This window comes from Triticum aestivum, chromosome 2D (assembly GCF_018294505.1).
Source record: "Triticum aestivum cultivar Chinese Spring chromosome 2D, IWGSC CS RefSeq v2.1, whole genome shotgun sequence".
NCBI classification, from domain to species: domain Eukaryota; kingdom Viridiplantae; phylum Streptophyta; class Magnoliopsida; order Poales; family Poaceae; genus Triticum; species Triticum aestivum.
In genome coordinates this window covers 625,430,645-625,438,017 of record NC_057799.1, presented here as the reverse complement: position 1 = coordinate 625,438,017, position 7,373 = coordinate 625,430,645, and positions in this window count along the sequence as shown.

Here is a 7,373-nt window from a genome sequence, read left to right as displayed (position 1 = left end):
GATGTGGATCCAAACGACGACGATGCATGGAATGATGGTGAGACCATTGTCAATGAAAATGACATACTTATGCTAGATAAGTTAAACGAAGACGCTGACGACGAGGAAGAGCCTCCACCTCCGTCAGACAACAAAGATGATATGATTGATAGTGATGATGAGACCGACCGAGAAAGAGGTTACAACAGTGACGATTCGTATGGGTTCTAGCAGATGTACGTTTCGAGTCTTTTTTTCTATAGTTTAGGAATATGCCTTTTTATGCCTTTTTATTAATGTGTTTATTATTCCTTATTATTATGCCTTTTCCTTCATTTCATTAATTTACTAATTGCTTATTCTCTATTCAATGCAGGTTCGTGGAACATGGGCAAGGGGAAGGCCGACGGCGTGGGTTTCCTACGCAAGGTCGTCGGCCTGCCTAGTCGGAGTGGTCGAGCACGTAATCCTCCCCCCGGCTACTTGACGATGACTCCTCACAGGGAGGTCGAGGGAGAGGTGCCTCTAGAGGAGCAGGGGGCAGGGCGAGAGCCCCTAGAGGGCGAGGTGGGGGGAGCCACTACAAGGGGTCGCGGCCAGAAAGAGTGCACCCTCACCGACTTAGGGGTGTTGTCTTCGAGGCCCTCCTCTAGTGAGGTACCCTCTGACGAGGAGGAGGAGGAGGTTCGGGATGGGGCCGAGGAGGAGGTGGAGGAGGAGGTTGGGGAGGGGGACGAGGAGGAGAAGGAGGCAGGCGAGGAGGAGGAGGCATGCGAGGAGGAGGGTGGTGGCGGGGAGGGGGTTGGCAACAAGGGGTGGCTGCATGGTAACGCAAAGCTACCAAAGCAGATTCCTGCTACTGAGGAGCAGAAGTGGCTCATTGAGCCCACGGGGAAAGAGTAAGTGCCACTTTATAATATTTCATTATTTTGCTTGTCACATGCTCATTCCGGTAGTTATTTATTTTTCTTGTCACATGCTAATATTTCATTCTTTTGCAGCAATTGGATATATTCTAAAGGGGTCCGTATTCCCAACGGCCTCATCACCGTCTTGCTGAAGTTACACTGGCCAGGGCTATACTGTCCGGATCCAGTCAGGCACCCAGACCGTCGTGTTTTGGCCACAAGCTGGGACCACTAGGAAGCGGCCCTCCACGCGGACCATGGGACCCATGCCAAGGCCGTGATCACTACTTTCTGGGTGAGTTCTCTTCAGAAGCACAAGTCCATTCTAGTTTCATGAATGATTTAACTCATGGCTTCTTCCATTCTTGTTTCATGCATGATTGTAGAAATTCTATCGAGTTCTTCCGGAGCACAAGGCCAGAGCCGACCAGATCGTGCTGCGCTAATGCAAGAAGAAGGCCCGCCAGATGCAGTACGAGGTGCGCTATGTGGCCATCTCGACATACTATCACGATGCTTTTGGTGTGAAGATGACCAGGGAAGAAGCGCGGAGGATGGGCATTACCTTGGAGAGGCACGAGTACTTGGCGGTAAGTACAAAAGATTTTTCATTCCGATGTTTGGGGTACATTTCATCGTTTCGTGTTGACATGCCATTATGCTTTCATTATGTAGGTGTGTCCAAATTGGTGTTATGGAAAAGACGAGTCCTGGGCGGCATTGGTGGATCTTTGGTGTGATAAGGATGGAGCCTGGGCGGCTATGAGCATCAAAAACAAGGCTAACAGAGGGAAGGAGGGAGTACATGCTTAGAGAAACCTAAACAACTTTCTCCACAAGACACTTAATGTATGACTAACCCCAATAAACATTCTTCTTCTTCTATTTACCGTCACTTTCTTATGTATGACTAACCTCTGTTTGGTGGTGCAGGAGGGGAAACTGAAGCGGCCGCTCTCACACATGCAGGCGTGGGAGATCGCCCATACGGGGAAGGACCCCAAGCCTGGCGAGCCCAAGTACTACGACAAGAAGACCACGCAGAGGAAGAAGGCCTACTTCGATGGGTATCTGAGGTTACATCCTGACACACCTGACCCCATTGCGGTGGATCTAGACGATAGGGTGGTGGGGGGCATGGGGCCCAAGGAGCACGGTCGGGAGGCGGTTCTCGATGCTGTGATCACTCCTACTATCTCCCACACACAGCTCCGTCGGATCGACCCGAGCCTGAGCCAGCGCACGAGCACGCCCATGACCAGTGCACAGTCACAGTCCCTCTTTCAGGAGCGGCAATCTGTAAGTATTTTCCCTCTTATCTTCATTGCTCACTTTATTTTCCGCATTTAGTAGTTTTATGAGTTCCATCATGTCATACCGTAGGCCTACATGGAGTACACACGCCAGGAGACCATGGCATGGCACGAGAGCCTTTATGCATACCATGAGCAGAGGGATCGCCAGATGCAGCATGCTTTTCAGGAAATGGCGGCCGGCAGGGTTCCTCAATTGCAACCAGCACAATGTCCTCCATCACGACCAATGCTGCTTACCTTTGAGGATTTTGTGGCACAGAATGCTGGCCCCTCACTGGTTAGTTCATCCCCAATCTATTCACCCAAAGCATATCATGCCTTTCAACACATTCATATATCTCGTTAACATGTCTTTTCAACATCCAGGGAACCGGTGGATCAATTGTTGGTGGTGGTCTTCGCAGCACTCCCGAGTCACGGATCCTGATCACTCCGATCCACGGAGGCGGAGGTGGAGGCGGTCTTGGCGGTAGCGCTGCCGCTAGCACTGACGACCTGGGCTTCGGCGGGCTTGGCAGTGACGACCTCTGCGGTGCTCAACGTACTGGCGCTTAAGCCTTTGGGCTACTTGTGGTGATGATACACTTGATGCTTCTTATGTTGTGAGATGTTTCTTATGTTGTGAGGTGATTCTTATGTTGTGAGATCCTTATGCTTGTGAGATGCTTATGCTTTGTGAGTTTGTCTATGCATATGTGATCAGTTTGTCTATTTACATATGTGTTGTATTTATGCTATATTGAATTGAATTGACCTGAAAAGAAACAGAAAAAAGAAAAAAAAACCAGAGACAAACTATGCCGACGGCATAGTGCTGGCGTGAGCACCCAGTGGCTGACACGTGGCAGCTATGCCGATGGCCTAGCCGTCGGCATAGTTTTAAACTAAGCCGACAGCTAAGCCGTCCGCATAGCCGCCACGTGTCAGCCACTGGTCACTCCTGGGGCAGGGCTATGCCGACGGCTTAGCCGTCGGCTTAGCTTGAAGCTACGCCGACGGCTAGGCCGTCGGCATAGGCCTGCCCCAGGAGTGACCAGTGCGCACCACGTGGCACCTCTATGCCGACAGCTTAGCTTAACACTATGCCGACGGCTAGGCCGTCGGCATAGATGTGCCACATGGCGCGCAGCCGTTAGCCAGCACTTGACGGCGGCCGCCGTTAGGCGTGGACATTGCCGACAGCCGAGGCCGTCGGCATAGTTGTACGGACGCCATCGGGATAGGGTCTCTGCCGATGGCCTTTCTATGCCGACGGCACCCCTGGCTACACCGACGGCCCTATGCCGATGGGGGCCGTCGGCATAGGCCTGTCCGGACGGGCCGTCGGCATAGAGGTTTATTCCGGTAGTGATGCCATCAAACTCCAGATCTGACACCCCCACATGACTAAGACGGCAGAGGAGGAAACCATACTGACATCCACAAACCACGATTCCAGCACACGATCCACCATTTTTCAGATTAGGTCGATGTAAACCACAATCTGTTGTAATTTTTGTGTACGTACGTACATGAAGGACCTTGACTAATGATTATGGAGCACGCTTCGTTGATAAAGTCCTCCAAGAGTTCGATGTGGGCCACACATCTGTTGAGAAACTTGTCCACCGATTCAGAGACAATTAAAGGCAGCACATGCACATATCGAGCTGCCACATCCACGCTCATGTACTGCAACATATCCATTGTTTCTCCTCCAACCTCTTCTCGGTGTCAAACGCATACGCACACAGCCTCCTCCGTTCCACCTACTCAAGCGTTCTTCAGTGAGGTTGCTCCCCTGCCTACGCATATACGCACTAGTAGAAAAGAGGGCTTTGGTTCAGGCCGGGTCAGCCCATTAGTCCCGGTTCAGTCCAGAACCGGGACCAATGGGGGCACTGGTCCCGGTTCGTGAGGCCAGGGGCCTGCCGGGCCTCGTGGGGGCATTGGTCCCGGTTCGTCTGGCCCCTTTGGTCCCAGTTGGTGGGACAAACCGGGACCAATGGGCCTCGCTCCTGGCCCACCACCATTGGTCCCGGTTGGTGGCTTGAACCGGGACCACAGGCTGCCCTTTAGTCCCGGTTCATGCCACGAACCGGGACCAATGAGGTGCCTATATATACCCCTCGCCCGCGAGCAGAGCAACTCCAGTGCTCTGTTTTTCTCTGGCCGGCGAGGGGAGGGCTTTGTGCTGCTCTAGCTCACCTCCTATGCACATGAGGTGTTCGATGAAATGCCCGAGCCACAGTAGTTAAGCTTTCTTCTCTCGAAGCTCGACCTCAAAGCTCCATTTTCCTCGAGATTTGTCTAGGTTTAGCGGCCCGTCACGTCCCATTCCCGTCTTCACCGCCGTCGATCGCCCGCGCCGATCTCGTCGCCGGCACCACCGTGGTGAGCCTCTTGTTCTTATCTTCTTTCTGAAAGAAAAAAATTCTTACTTTAGATAGATACTTGTCTAATTTTCTTACTATTGTATTGCTTGTTATTATATAGTGCGATGGTTTTGGTATCCGCCCCCGTCGGCCCTCGTCCTGTCTATGATTCGGATGTGGTATATATTATCTTTATAACTATTGGTTCATTTATTGTTTATGAAAATTATGCCGACCAACGTGACATAGATTTTATTTATCTAGGAGGTATGTGAACCGGAAATTCCAACCGACCCTATTGTCGAGAGGTTAAATTTAGTTGAAGAAGAAAACAATTTCTTGAAGGAAAAAATAAAAAAATTGAGGAGGAGAAGATGATATTGGAGTTGCATGTTGCGGATGTCGTCGATGATCACAAGATCAAGATGGATGCAATGCACTTGAAGATTAGAAAGATTAGAAAATATGCCATTCATACCGAGGCTTGGTATCATTATGCCGTTGGATCAATTGTTACCTTGGTTGCGATTATGATCGCATTTGTTTTCGCATTGAAATGTTTTACATAGTTTCAATGTATGGTTTAATTAATTAGATGCTCTGGAGAGCTATATGTTGTTAGATGAGAACTATGTATGTACTTTGGTTTTAATGTGATGATGAACTTCTATTAATTTGGTCACTTAATTATCTATTTATGATGTTTGTAATGGTTTTTGACACACTTAATTATATATAATGCACGCAGATGAACCGGCAATGGATGTACGGTGACAGACACACCTCCGAGTACATTAAGGGCGTGCATGATTTTCTCGAAGTGGCTGAGGCAAACAAGCAGAATGGTTTTATGTGTTGTCCATGCCCTACATGTGGGAATACGAAGTCTTACTCTGACCGGAAAATCCTTCACACCCACCTGCTTTACAAGGGTTTCATGCCACACTATAATGTTTGGACGAGGCACGGAGAAATAGGGGTTATGATGGAAGATGGCGAAGAAGAAGAGGACGATGACAACTATGTGCCCCCTGAATACGGTGATGCTGCAACGGGGGAAGCTGCTGAAGATCAAGAGGAACCAGACGATGTGCCCAATGATGCTGCAACGGGGGAAGCTGCTGAAGATCAAGAGGAACCAGTGCCCGATGATGATGATCTCCGCCGGGTCATTGTCGATGCAAGGACGCAATGCGAAAGTCAAAAGGAGAAGCTGAAGTTCGATCGCATGTTAGAGGATCACAAAAAAGGGTTGTACCCCAATTGCGAAGATGGCAACACAAAGCTCGGTACCGTACTGGAATTGCTGCAGTGGAAGGCAGAGAATGCTGTGCCTGACAAAGGATTTGAGAAGCTATTGAAAATATTGAAGAAGAAGCTTCCAAAGGATAACGAATTGCCCGACAGTACATACGCAGCAAAGAAGGTCGTATGCCCTCTAGGATTGGAGGTGCAGAAGATACATGCATGCCCTAATGACTGCATCCTCTACCGCGGTGCGTACAAGGATCTGAACGCATGCCCGGTATGCGGTGCATTGCGGTATAAGATCAGACGAGATGACCCTGGTGATGTTGACGGCGAGCCCCCCAGGAAGAGGGTTCCTGCGAAGGTGATGTGGTATGCTCCTATAATACCACGGTTGAAACGTCTGTTCAGAAACGAAGAGCATGCCAAGTTGATGCGATGGCACAGTGAGGACCGTAAGAAAGACGGGAAGTTGAGAGCACCCGCTGACGGGTCGCAGTGGAGAAAAATCGAGAGAAGGTACTGGGCTGAGTTTGCAGGTGACCCAAGGAACGTATGGTTTGGTTTAAGCGCGGATGGCATTAATCCTTTCGGGGAGCAGAGCAGCAATCACAGCACCTGGCCCGTGACTCTATGTATGTATAACCTTCCTCCTTGGATGTGCATGAAGCGGAAGTTCATTATGATGCCAGTTCTCATCCAAGGCCCTAAGCAACCCGGCAACGACATTGATGTGTACCTAAGGCCATTAGTTGAAGAACTTTTACAGCTGTGGAATGGAAACGGTGTACGTACGTGGGATGAGCACAAACAGGAGGAATTTAACCTGCACGCGTTGCTGTTTGTAACCATCAACGATTGGCCCGCTCTCAGTAACCTTTCAGGACAGACAAACAAGGGATACCACGCATGCACGCACTGTTTAGATGACACTGAAAGTATATACCTGGACAAATGCAGGAAGAATGTGTACCTGGGCCATCGTCGATTTCTTCCGACCAACCATCAATGTCGAAAGAAAGGCAAGCATTTCAAAGGCGAGGCAGATCACCGGAAGAAGCCCGCCATGCGTACCGGTGATCACGTACTTGCTATGGTCAATGATTTACACGTAATCTTTGGAAAGGGTCCCGGCGGACTAGCTGTTCCGAATGACGCTGAGGGACACGCACCCATGTGGAAGAAGAAATCTATATTTTGGGACCTACCCTACTGGAAAGACCTAGAGGTCCGCTCTTCAATCGACGTGATGCACGTGACGAAGAACCTTTGCGTGAACCTGCTAGGCTTCTTGGGCGTGTATGGGAAGACAAAAGATACACCTGAGGCACGGGAGGACCTGCAACGTTTGCACGAAAAAGACGGCATGCCTCCGAAGCAGTATGAAGGTCCTGCCAGCTACGCTCTTACGAAAGAAGAGAAAGAAATCTTCTTTGAATGCCTGCTCAGTATGAAGGTCCCGACTGGCTTCTCGTCGAATATAAAGGGAATAATAAATATGCCAGAGAAAAAGTTCCAGAACCTAAAGTCTCATGACTTCCACGTGATTATGACGCACCTGCTTCCAG